Here is a 12,590-nt window from a genome sequence, read left to right as displayed (position 1 = left end):
CCATAGATTTTCAAGCAGATTTACGTGAAAACTGTAACTTGGCCACTCAGGAACATTCACTGTCTTCTTGGTAAGCAACGTTAGTGTAGATTTGGCCTTGTTGTGGATTATTTACTGGCAAAAGGCGAATTCCTCTCCCAGTGTCTGGTGTAGTTACATTTTTAAGTTTCAAGTTTTATTACTCGTATGCAATACACAAGGTAACCAAATTCTTACTTGCCTTGTCAACCTTGTCGACAATGCAACAACAATAATAAATAAGGAAATATAAGAATACAAACATAAAGTAAATGGTTCAGTGGAAAATAACATTTTTGGGGGCATAAGTATAATAGAGGAAGGCACAATTTATAGTCCAACATTTATACGTCTTAAAGGGAAGCGGGGATTGGGGGCAAATGTTAAAATTGTGCAGCATTTAGCAACCATAGTCTAACTCTGGTAGCAACAGTTGAGTGTGTGTAGCATGAACGTACACTAAGTGTAAAAAAACATTAGGATCACCTGCACTTTCCATGACATGACTGACGATGTCATGAAACCTATGCTCCCTTATTTATGTCACCTTCATGTCACCTAAAAACACTTCATCACTGTAGATGAAGAGGAGATAATGGAGGAGACAGGGTAAATATGTATTTTTAAGCCTTGAGACAATTGTGACATGAATTGTGTATGTGTTCCATTCAGAGGGTGAATGGGCAAGACAAAATATTTACAGTGCATACTGAGAGTATTCAGACCCCTTGACTTTTTCCACATTTTGTAACATTACAGCTTAAAATAGATTAAATATTTTTTTCAGACCCTCTATTAGACTTGAAAATGAGCTCAGGTGCATCCTGTTTCCATTGATCATCTCTGAGATGTTTCTACAACTTGATTGGAGTCCACCTGTGTTAAATTCAATTGATTGGACATGATTTGGAAAGGCAGACACCTGTCTATATAGTGCAGTCGGGAAAGTATTCAGAACCTTTTACTTTCCCCACATTTTGTTACGTTTCCTCATCAATCTACACACAATACCCCATAATGACAAAGCAAAAACAGGTTTTTAGACATTTTTGTTAATTTATTAGAAATATAAAACTGAAATATCACATTTACATAAGTATTCAGACCCTTCATTCAGTACTTTGTTGAAGCAACTTTAGTAGCATTTACAGCCTTGAGCCTTCTTGGGTTTGACGCTACAAGCTTGTTACACCTGTATTTGGGGAGTTTCTCAAAGTTTCTCTGTAGTATTTTTTTAATACATTTTGCACAAATAAAAAATAAACTGTTTTTGCTTTGTCATTATGGGGTATTGTGTGTAGATTGATGAGGAAAAAGACAGTTTAATCAATTTTATAATAAGGCTGTAACGTAACAAAATGTGGAAAAAGACAAGGGGTCTGAAGACTTTCCAAATGCACCGCAAGTGCCATTGAAATGGGTATGGTAGTAGGTGCAAGGTACACTGGTATGAGTGTGTCAAGAACTGCAACGCTGCTTGGGTTTTCACGCTTGACAGTTTCCCGTGTGTATCAAGAATGGTCCACCACCAAAAGGACATCCAGCCAACTTGACGCAACTGTGGGAAGCATTGGAGTCAACATGGGCCAGCATCCCTGTGGAACTTTTTCGACATCTTGTAGAGTCCAAAATGGGTAGTGCAACTGTACACTCGGTGTGTGTGTGTGTGTGTGTGTGTGTGTGTGGTGGAAGTAGCTATAGGATGACGCGCTCATTGTAATAGCTCGAATGGAATTGATGGAACGATATCACGCAAATCAAACATATGGAAAACACATTTGACTCTGTTCCATTGACTCCATTCCAGCCATTTCAATTAGCCATCCTCCTATAGCTCCTCCCACCAGCCTCCACTGGTGTGTGTGTGGATGTGTGGATGTCTGTGTGGGTGTGTACGTGAGAGAGTGCATCTATGCTAAGGTGCGGAGAATCAGAGCAGATTTTCAGTCCAGTTCAAGTGTTCAGCAGTCTGATGGTTTGTAGATAGAAACTCTGAGCCTGTTGGTATCAGATCTCATGCTCCGATACTGTCTGCCTGACGGTAAGGGAATGAACATCTCATGGCTTGGATGTGTCATGTCCTTGATGATGTGGGGTCCTTCCTCAGGCACCATTTCTAGTAGATGTCCTGGATGGGTGGGAACACGCTGGAGGGCCTTGCGGTCCTGGACAGGGTAATTCCCGCACCAGGCCGTGAAGCAACTGGTCAGGATGCGCTCAATGATGCAGCAGTAGTATTCGATAAATTTCTTCAGCCACCTTAGGAAGTAGAGATATTGTTGCACCCTCTTGACAAGAGTGGTGGTGTTGTTGTTTCGGCCATGTCAATAGCGATGGACATGGCAACTTCCGTGGATCTGTTGGAGCGTTAGGCAAACTGGAGTGGGTCCACTGTGCCTGGCATGCTGGCCTTGATGTGGGCCATAACCAGCCTCTCGAAGCACTTCATGATGACCGGGGTGAGTGCTACGGGGCAACAGTCATTTGGGCATGTCACACTGTTTTTCTTGGGCACTGGGATGATGGTGGTCTCCTTGAAGCAGGTGGGGACTACAGCCTGGGACAGGGACAGGTTGAAGATGTCAGAGCAGCGAGAGTCTTCCTGGATGGCTCCATATTGTCTGACTCGAAACGAGCATGAATGTGTTAAGGTCATCTGGGAGGTAGACTTCGGTGGGCACCACACAGCTGGATTTGCCTTTGTAGTCCGTGACATGCGTCACATGTGTCGCGAATCTGAGTTGTTTGAATCTACATTGTCTTTTTGCATCCCTATTGGATGTGCGGAGTTCGTACCTGCTTTCCTTGAACTCGTTGCATGCCACAGAGTGATCAGGATGTAAAGCATTTTGCCTATGCCTAGCTCCATTCCATTTATTTTTATCCGGAAAATCTCCTCAGTCTTTGTCGATGTCAAGCCTACCCATACCATGATTCAGCCACCACCATGCTTGAAATTAGGGAGGAGGTTACTCAGTAATGTTTTGTTGGATTTGCCCCAAACATAAGGCTTTGCATTTAGGCCAAAAAGTATATTATTTTGCCATGTTTTTTTTTCAGTATTACATTAGCACCTTGTTGCACACAGGATCCATGTATTCTCTCTCTCTATTTTTTTTTACTCTGTCATTTAAGTAATTATTGTGGAGTCACTAGAATGTTGTTGATCCATCCTCCCATCATAGCCATTCAACTCCATTGCTGTTTTAAAATTACCAATGGCCTCATGGTGACATCCCTGAGCAGTTTCCTTCCTGTTCTGCAGCTCTGTTCAGAAGGATGACTGTACCTTTGATTGTGTCTGAGTGGTTTAATACATCATCCACAGCATAATTATTAACTCACCATGCGTAAAGAGAAATTCAATATCTGATTTGTTATTGTTAACCATCTACCAATGACTGCCCTTCTTTATGAGGTTTTCGATAAGCACCCTGGTCTTTGTAGTTTAATCTGTGCCTGAAATTCAATACTTGGCTGAGGGACCTTACAGATGTCGTATGTTTGTGGGACAGAGGAAGGGGTAGTCATTCAAAAAAATCATGTCAACCCCTATTATTTCACACAAAGTCCATGTAACTTATTTTGTTGATCTGTTAAGCCACATTTCACTCCTGGACTAATTTTGGCTTTCCTAAACAAAGGGGGTGAAAATTTATGCAATGGCTATATTTTAGTTATTAAATTGTTATTAATTTGTAAAAATGTGTAGAATGTTCTTTTCACTTTGATATTCTGGAGTATTTTGTGTAGATCAATGACAAAAAAAATCACAATTAAATCTATTTCAATACCACTTTGTAATGCAACAAAATGTGAAAAAAATCCAAGGGGGGTGAGTACTTATGATACCCACTGTAGCAAATTATTTTCCCACCATATGTTTTGTTAGGTAAAAGTACCATACGTTTGTTTAGTGGCTGATTTCACTGCTGATTTGGTTATCATAATAGTATATCTGTGGCTGACTTCTTGGACATCATTTATCTCACCAGTTATGTTGGTTAAGTGAGTGTACGGGAGAAAGACAGTTGGAAATTCCCAGAACAATGGAGCCCTCTTGAGCGTTCCAGAACACCTGACAGGGATAGGTTAAGGTCAAACGGCGTGGGGTCACACGTCAGGGGTCTGTAAACCCCTGTTACACAGTTACACAACATATTGTCTGTGAGGGATGCAGGATCACTGCTCAGCCACATGTGGGCATGGTATCCCCTTAAACAGACCTCTCTCCCTTCTCTATTCTAGCACGCCCTTTGTCATGTCAACAGATTTGTATTAACAGGAATGAGGCTCTGTATCTTGTGTTTGCGCATGCTATCAAGTAAGATAGCATACAAAAAGAAAAGTGGACAGTGGAGATAAATAAAAAGGAAGGGGAGAAGAACATTTAATTAATACTTCAACTGTTTTCCCCAAAATCTGCTTACCACTTCGAAAGAACATGGTCATTCAACTTTCAATCTTCTCATTTGTTTTCCTACTCTGGGAAAATACTGCTTGGGTTTTTTCTTCTTTCTGTTGTTAAAATCCCAGAACAAAGTACTTCCTGTATCTCAACCACAAAAAGAGAAAACAAATACTTAAGCATAATGTATAAAGGATGACTTGGCCTTAAATATAACTCTTATAGGCTCTATGCTGTGTCAATGAAAAGCCCTCCTCCATGCAGTTAGACCACAGCACAGAATTGGTTTGCGTCTGGTTGCTTTAGTTGTTTGTGTTAGCCAGACTTTAATGATGGTGAGAAAACTGGGTTTGGAATCAAAGAATGGGTGTGTGTATGGGAAAAGCAACCATTTCAGCTGTTATGACTGTATTGGAAGAAGAGAAGGAGGAAGGAAAAAGATGTCAAGAAGAAACCAGAGGGAGGAGTGGCCTTGAGGCCTTTTAAGGCTCTTCTGAGAAACACAAACTTTTGATAAAAATGGAGAGAGAGGAGAGGTATGACACATTAGAGAAGTTGACATGACACATTGGTCTTGGATGGACACACCCAACTCCCAGATAGTACATCTTAGCACCCAACTGCCAATAGAACTTTATCTAAAATATAGCAAGACGCCAAGACCAAACTCATGGTAATGACACCCAGAGTAAACTCACTAAATTACCATTTCATTTATTTATTTATTGAACCTTTATTTAACCAGGTAGGCTAGTTGAGAACAAGTTATCATTTACATAACTGCGACCTGGCCAAGATAAAGCAAAGCAGTGTGACACAAACAACAACACAGAGTAACACATGGAATAAAAAAATATAGCAATAATACAATATAAAAAGTCTATATACAGTGTGTGCAAATGAGGTCGGATAAGGGAGGTAAGGCAATAAATAGTCCATAGTGGCGAAATAATTACAATATAGCAATTAAACTGGAGTGATAGATGTGTAGAAGATGAGTGTTCAGGTAGAGATACTGGTGTGCAAAGGAGCAAAATATATCAAATAAATAGCCGTATGGGGGATGAGGTAGTTGGATGGGCTATTTATAGATGGGCTATGTACAGGTGCAGTGATCTGAGAGCTGCTCTGAAAGCTGGTGCTTAAAGCTAGTGAGGGAGATATGAGTCTCCAGCTTTAATTATTTTTTCAATTCGTTCCAGTCATTGGCAGCAAAGAACCGGAAGGAAAGGCGGCCAAAGAGGAATTGGCTTTGGGGGTGACCAGTGAGATATACCCGCTGGAGCGCGTGCTACAGGTGGGTGCTGCTATGGTGACCAGTGAGCTGAGATAAGGCGGGGCTTTACCTAGCAAAGACTTTTAGATGACCTGGAGCCAGTGGGTTTGGCGACGAATATGAAGCGAGGGCCAGCCAACGAGAGCATACAGGTCGCAGTGGTGGGTGGTATATGGGGCTTTGGTGACAAAACGGCTGGCACTGTGATAGACTGCATCCAATTTGCTGAGTAGAGTGTTGGAGGCTATTTTGTAAATGACATCGCCAAGGTCAAGGATCGGTAGGATAGTCAGTTTTACGAGGGTATGTTTGGCAGCATGAATGAAGGATGCTTTGTTGTGAAATAGGAAGCCGATTCTAGATTTAATTTTGGATTGGTGATGCTTAATGTGAGTCTGGAAGGAGAGTTTACAATCTAACCAGACACCTAGGTATTTGTAGTTGTCCACATATTCTAAGTCAGAACCGTCCAGAGTAGTGATGCTAGACGGGCGGGCAGGTGTGGGTAGCGATTGTTTGAAGAGCATGCATTTAGTTTTACTTGCATTTAAGAGCAGTTGGAGGCCACGGAAGGAGAGTTGTATGGCATTGAAGCTCGTCTGGAGGTTAGTTAACACAGTGTTCAAAGAAGGGCCAGAAGTATACACAATTGTGTCGTCTGCATTAAGGTGGATCAGAGAATCACCAGCAGCAAGAGCGACATCATTAATGTATACAGATAAAGGAGTCGGCCCAGGAACTGAACCCTGTGGCACCCCCATAGAGACTGCCAGAGGTCCGGACAACAGGCCATCGGATTTGACACACTGAACTCTGTCTGAGAAGTAGTTGGTGAACCAGGTGAAGCAGTCATTTGAGAAACCAAGGCTGTTGAGTCTGCCGATAAGAATGTGGTGATTGACAGAGTCGAAAGCCTTGGCCAGGTCGATGAATGAGGAGTGCTCTATTGGGTATAAGGCTAATTGTTTTTTCCAGACGTGTTTACTGTCAAAGTGAAGTTTCGTATTCACTCTTTATTGTAAGAAGATGAGCAATTTTCCGGTAAATCTATATTTTTACCTTAGTTTCTACCAAAGAATGACAGATGGTGAGCAAGTTTCCTCTTTACTTCTAAATTGCACAATCTTGTCTTTAAAGGAAGTCCCTCCCTAAATCTGGGGTTAGTCATACAAACCAAAAGACGCCTGTGACTAGACTTCTTAATGTTAATGTATGAATGTAGCCACATATGAATGCAGCCTTTAGGATAAACAACTGACAAGACATTTAAGTCACTGTCCAGCATAGCTAACCCCAGCAGCAGAGAAGGATCTAACCCTGTTCCAAACACACAAACAGACATGCACATACGCCAGGCAGTCACACATACTAACATTTGTTGTGACACTCTACCTTCTTATTCATTCTCACTGTCACATCATCCTAATCTTAATTAGAGTTCTGCTTTATTATTGAACCATGAGGAAACAGCTATTTAGCTTTACAACAACAGCCTACTTGCCAAACGCCTCAGTGACTTCAGGATGTCAGTCTCATTACTTCAAACACTAAACAGCTGTGCATAAGACCACACAGTTTCGGGACTTGCTTTGCAGTTTGTGTTGAACTCAACACGGGGGCAGACTGGCGTCTGAATGGGGCTGAGCCTTTATCAGCAGTGCTTTGCTAACAACACTGAGAGCCCCAACTCTGCCCTTGCCGTCCAGATACAGAACCAGAACCAGTGCCAGGGCTGTGAAAAGGGAAGAGGCAGTCAAGGGGGAACAGCCTGAGTTAACCTGCGTGGCTCATGTTTCTACTGGGCACTAATGGAGGCCTGTCATCGTTATGGACTGAAACAGGAGGGCGCCTGCCAGCTGCGTGACCCCCATAAAACAGAGCAGGAAATCCTAGCAGGGGAACGAGAGTGAGGGACAGAGGAACTCCTACTAGTTTTTTTCTCTCCTTCAACCACTCTCTCTTTCTTCTCTCTGTTATCTCTCACATGACCAGTTTCAATCTTTGACCTCCAGCTTACTGCTGCTGCACTCTGTTCATTAAGCACTACATGGATTAACTTTCATGTTCCCCTCTCTGCCAATCAACTGCCATGTCACCTCTATGAATAGAAAAAAAAGAGAAAGCACTGTTTACTGTAATAACTGTCAGGAGTTTCAGAAGCACAAGGGTAGGAATTCGACACAAGATGATTTTAGGTCTCTGTACAATTTATTTAAACGTTACATTGTACTCATGTCTGGATTTCGATCTGATATTCAAATTATATAGATACCCCCCATTTAATTGTTGTTACAGTTGTTGAGGGCCTTTAAACTGGGAATTATTATATGCAGAACATCACCTTTGCTCTGTCTCAAAAGTCCATGGTCAGTAATCTGACAGGACTTTGTCACATCCCTCTCAGAAGTGCTCAGTGAGACGTGATTGGGGGGGATCCTTATCAGATCCTCAGTGACTCACGCCTGCAAACACGCAGTAAACAGTATCGTCTCCTGACGCTCTATGACATCAAACCAGATAGCTTGCAACCTTTATTACAACACTGGAGCTACACATTAATCTGAATCATGAGTGTCCTCTGCTGAAGCCTGCTAAGGCCGTCATGTGATAACCTGGGACATTTACAGTAGTGCCAACATAATTACAATACAACCCTTTACAATGTGGCTTGAAGACGTGTATTTTATGGTATGCCCAAGGGACTAGCTTTAGGAACAAGAGAAACTTAAGACTTGAGAGACTTGACTAATACATTTAGGATCATGCAGTACTTTCAATAATGAACCTAATGTACATGTTTGTGTGTGTGCATGAGTGCATGTGTGCATGTGCATGTGCATGCACAATCTGTGAATCATTCAGACTGTCACAACTCTGCACAGATAGGACTGGACATCCTGAGCGGAAACCACAAGCTGCATTTTCCTGCACTACACAACCCGCTCTCACAAAGAGTCACTTGACTGGACCCTCATATAGGAAGTGAAAGAGGAACCCCCCCCTTTCATCCTCTACTCCACTCTTTGCTCTGCTGTTCATGTGAAGTCACAGATAGACTGGTCATCTGAACCAGCCTCATCCATTGCACAATAACAATGGTTAAGTTGGAAATAACTGGCTCTGACTGGTAACGTCCTGCTGCTGTAGAGGTCAAATGTCTGGTCAGTGGATGGTATTATTATAGAAATATCCTCAGCAAGCAGTTGAATAATGAGAAATAATAATTTTACTGGAACTGTTGGCAGGAGCGGGATTAGTTATAATGTTATACCAAGGTCTTGCATTTCTGATGTATGGGTTTAGCTAAATAATGGGTATGACTGTGAGAACGGCGGTGGTGGATTGGCTTCATGTTTGAGAAGGAACAGCCCCTTTTGCCCCGCACCCCTCCTTTACTGACGCCCCTGGCTGTGTTCATTGGTGACACTGCAGCCTGGCGGCCGGCATTCCTGTGCATCTCCCCACACAATGGCGCACATCTCTGACATTCCTCTGTCACCAGTGCCCACTGGGAGCAGCCAGGCCTCTGCAAACCAGCACAAAGCGCCAAGCAGAATTCCATTTGCCTGCCCCAAACCTCATCTCACAGTCACCATCCCTACAACTGAGAGCAGTATCCCTAAATGAATGTTGTCACCTCCGTTTACACATTTTTATTGAGTGAGAGAGTTTAAAGTTAAACAGTCTATTGATATTTATTACATTACAAATACAACTAAACCAACTGTAATAAATGATGATGACACTTTAAAATGGTCTACTCTACTGTGATGACCTGCTGGTATCAATGAAGGTTCACCGTTTGTGACATTGAAAGGAGTAAAGGTGACTGATGATGATTGCCCTCCTTCTTCATTTTTTCTTCCCTCTCAACCACTCTTGCTCTCAACTATCTCAATATTTCTCTGTTTCGCTTGTTCTCGCATCTATATATTATATCTCCTCTCAATCTCTCGTCTATTTTCTCTATCCAACATTCTCTCCACTCTCTTCAACTCTCTCTGACGCCACGGAGAAGCAGACACCTTTTCCTCCTGCTGACTCAGTAATCAGCCTGAGGCGGTGGGTTTGAGGTGGGGGTGTTGGTGGCAGAGAGCGAGGCCGCGAGCAAGGAGGGGGAAGTGCTGGGCTCCCACATCAGGCACACTAGCGTATCACATGCAAAGAAAAAGAGCTGGCTAATGGCTTTTACAATGGCACCCTGCAAGCTGTGTTACAGGACCACAAACCGCTGTCTCCTCTCTTCCAACAGTCTACTCCATACTGAACACAGTGACCATGCAGGCAGACATGCACGCACACGTGCACACAGGCACACACACAAACACAAATAAACACATTCTTATGCAGATGAAAGTGTGTGAAAAAAAGATTTTCCAGTGGGATTTTGCAAGGTAACTGCACTGGTTATTAGAGTCAATATTTAGATCTTGGGGTGGGTCCATCCCTGTTTCACGTATTTCTCCTCCTGTTTGTCACATTGGTGATGGTAAGCTGAAGACGCTACAGACCACTTGATCCTCACCCTGAGCAGTGGGGTGACCTTCCAGGAATCTACCTTCTGTTTTTAGTGGGAAAGTGCCTTTGCACCTGTGCTCTGTTTCTGAGGCAGTTTGCACACTGCACAGAGGTTAAGGTCAACACTGTGAGGTAATATACGAGTGGAGGAGAAACAGTCAGCCAGGTTAAAGGTTAGAGCCAATAGTACCCTACCTGCTCATCTAACTGTGGAGGGAAAAAGAACACACACTGAGACAACACTTCAATCTGTTTTCAATGTATTTTTTAATGCAATTTTATTGTGTCTACTGAACAGCCAGTGGGTATATGTAAATATCATACCAAAAATAACTACACATTTATGTCCCACTTTATTGTGAAAGAATTGCAAATATTGTGCTAGCCTATTTAGGCTACATGTTTGGTATAGTACTGTAGCACATACAAATGTTAAATATCTTTGCAACTTGCCTAATTTCAGAGATTTTAAATACAATTAGTGTGATAAAACGTGAGGGAAGGCTTAATACAATAAATGAGTTTGTTTGCAAATGTAATAGATGTACAACATTTTATTAAAATCAATATCCAGTCACACCAACCACATTGTACAAATGTGTATATATTGTGTAATTATACAGTAATATAAAATGATGGTGCACAATTTCAATTAAACGTATTCCAAGCCATTTCTCCACATATACGATTCTGAGAAGCCCCTTAATCCGGGCTTTCGAGTGGCGGACTAAGGCACTGCATCTCAGTGCTCGAGTCGTCACTACTCACCCTGGTTCGATCCAGGGCTTTATCACATCCGGCCGTGATCGGGCGGCGCACAATTGGCCCAGCATCATCCGGGTTAGGAAGGGTTTGGCCGGGGTAGGCCATCATTGTAAAATATGTATTTGTTCTTAACTGACTTGCCTAGTTAAATAAAGGTTAAATAAAATAACAAAAATACAAATCTGAACAAGATTTCAGTAACGAAGTTTGTGATTGCATTATATACATTTAACTTTTAGATCTACAGAAAGTATTAAATGATCGCCATCATTTCATGGACATTTTATGAAGATACATTCTAAGATCAACTCCACTGCATGTATTGTGAATATGGTTGGTTCTGTGCATTTCAGCACTGTTCACCAGGCAGAAACTGTCACCTTTTGTCCAAGGTGTTTCCTTTCATCATATTAAACCTTTACCAAAACTTGAAAATAACTAAAAAGGTTGGAACAGTTCTAATGAAAAATACCCTATAGAGTTCACTGAAAGAGACAAGTGCACAACAATGTGCTGTGCTTGGTGTTTCTCTTTTCCTCTGTTAATGAATGCAGAGGTGACCTGTTTGTCTGAGGAAGAGAGCAGAGGGGAAGCCTGATTTCCACTCATATTATCTCCACCACGCAGCCCCAGCCAGCGAGTCTTCAGTACCTTCACATCCAGGGGTCCCTCAGGAAGCAGCCGTCCATGAAGGTCAAAGGTCAGCACAGAGAAAAAAGACACTCATCCTTTCATTTGTCATGAGCCAAATGAGTGCATTGGTATGGAAAAGAGTTTATTATTAGGGGTTCACAGCAAAGCTGTGAAACCTAATGTTATTCTTAGGATTGTTTTTTTCCCTGAGATGGTCAAATAACTCAAGCATAGATTGGTAACTTTTTTCTCATTTGGAACACATACTCTAGAAGCCTTGAGTACTTGGTCAAAAAGAATGGCACCGATTAGCAAATAAGTGCCGCTGTTATAAACAGTCTCACTTAAACCCTCATATCCGCTTCCCTGTGGGATCTAGAGACTTTAAACTTTGTATGTCGCTGTCTTTCTTCAAGCTGAATACATTTGCCTCAAGCACCAAAAAGGTCTATCAGGATAGATTTTCCTCAAACTTCAAATTTTTGAAAACCTTTGAAAAAACATATTCTCATGAACAATAAGTCAAAATAAAAACTTGGTATGTAGGCCCATGGTACATCTCTTAACTTAGTTTGAGAAAAGCTAAGGGGTTGTTTAAGAGATGGCTGAGTTATTAATGAATCAGGAAATCAGATTTCCATTTCAATTCATTATATATCCACTCCACAATGGACTATCAGTTTGAAACCTTTTATCGTCATCAAATACATTACCATGATGAACCATGTTAAGTTTGGCATTGATATCCTAAAAAATAAGGAAACTATGAACAATTCAGTTTTTGGACTTAATGCTTAAAATAATCATTAAAATGTTTTCTCGCGGACTAAAAGTCAGATGTTGTATTTGAACTCATCACAAAAGTCCCTAAAGAGTATGAGAAAATAACATTGATGCATTCAAAGATGGCCACACTATACCAGTAGTTGCATATTAGCACATACACTAATATACTAAAATATGCAAAAAATA

This window comes from Oncorhynchus keta, chromosome 10 (assembly GCF_023373465.1).
Source record: "Oncorhynchus keta strain PuntledgeMale-10-30-2019 chromosome 10, Oket_V2, whole genome shotgun sequence".
In the NCBI taxonomy this organism is placed as follows: domain Eukaryota; kingdom Metazoa; phylum Chordata; class Actinopteri; order Salmoniformes; family Salmonidae; genus Oncorhynchus; species Oncorhynchus keta.
The sequence above is the reverse complement of the archived record's forward strand: the minus strand, read 5'-3'. Positions refer to the sequence as shown.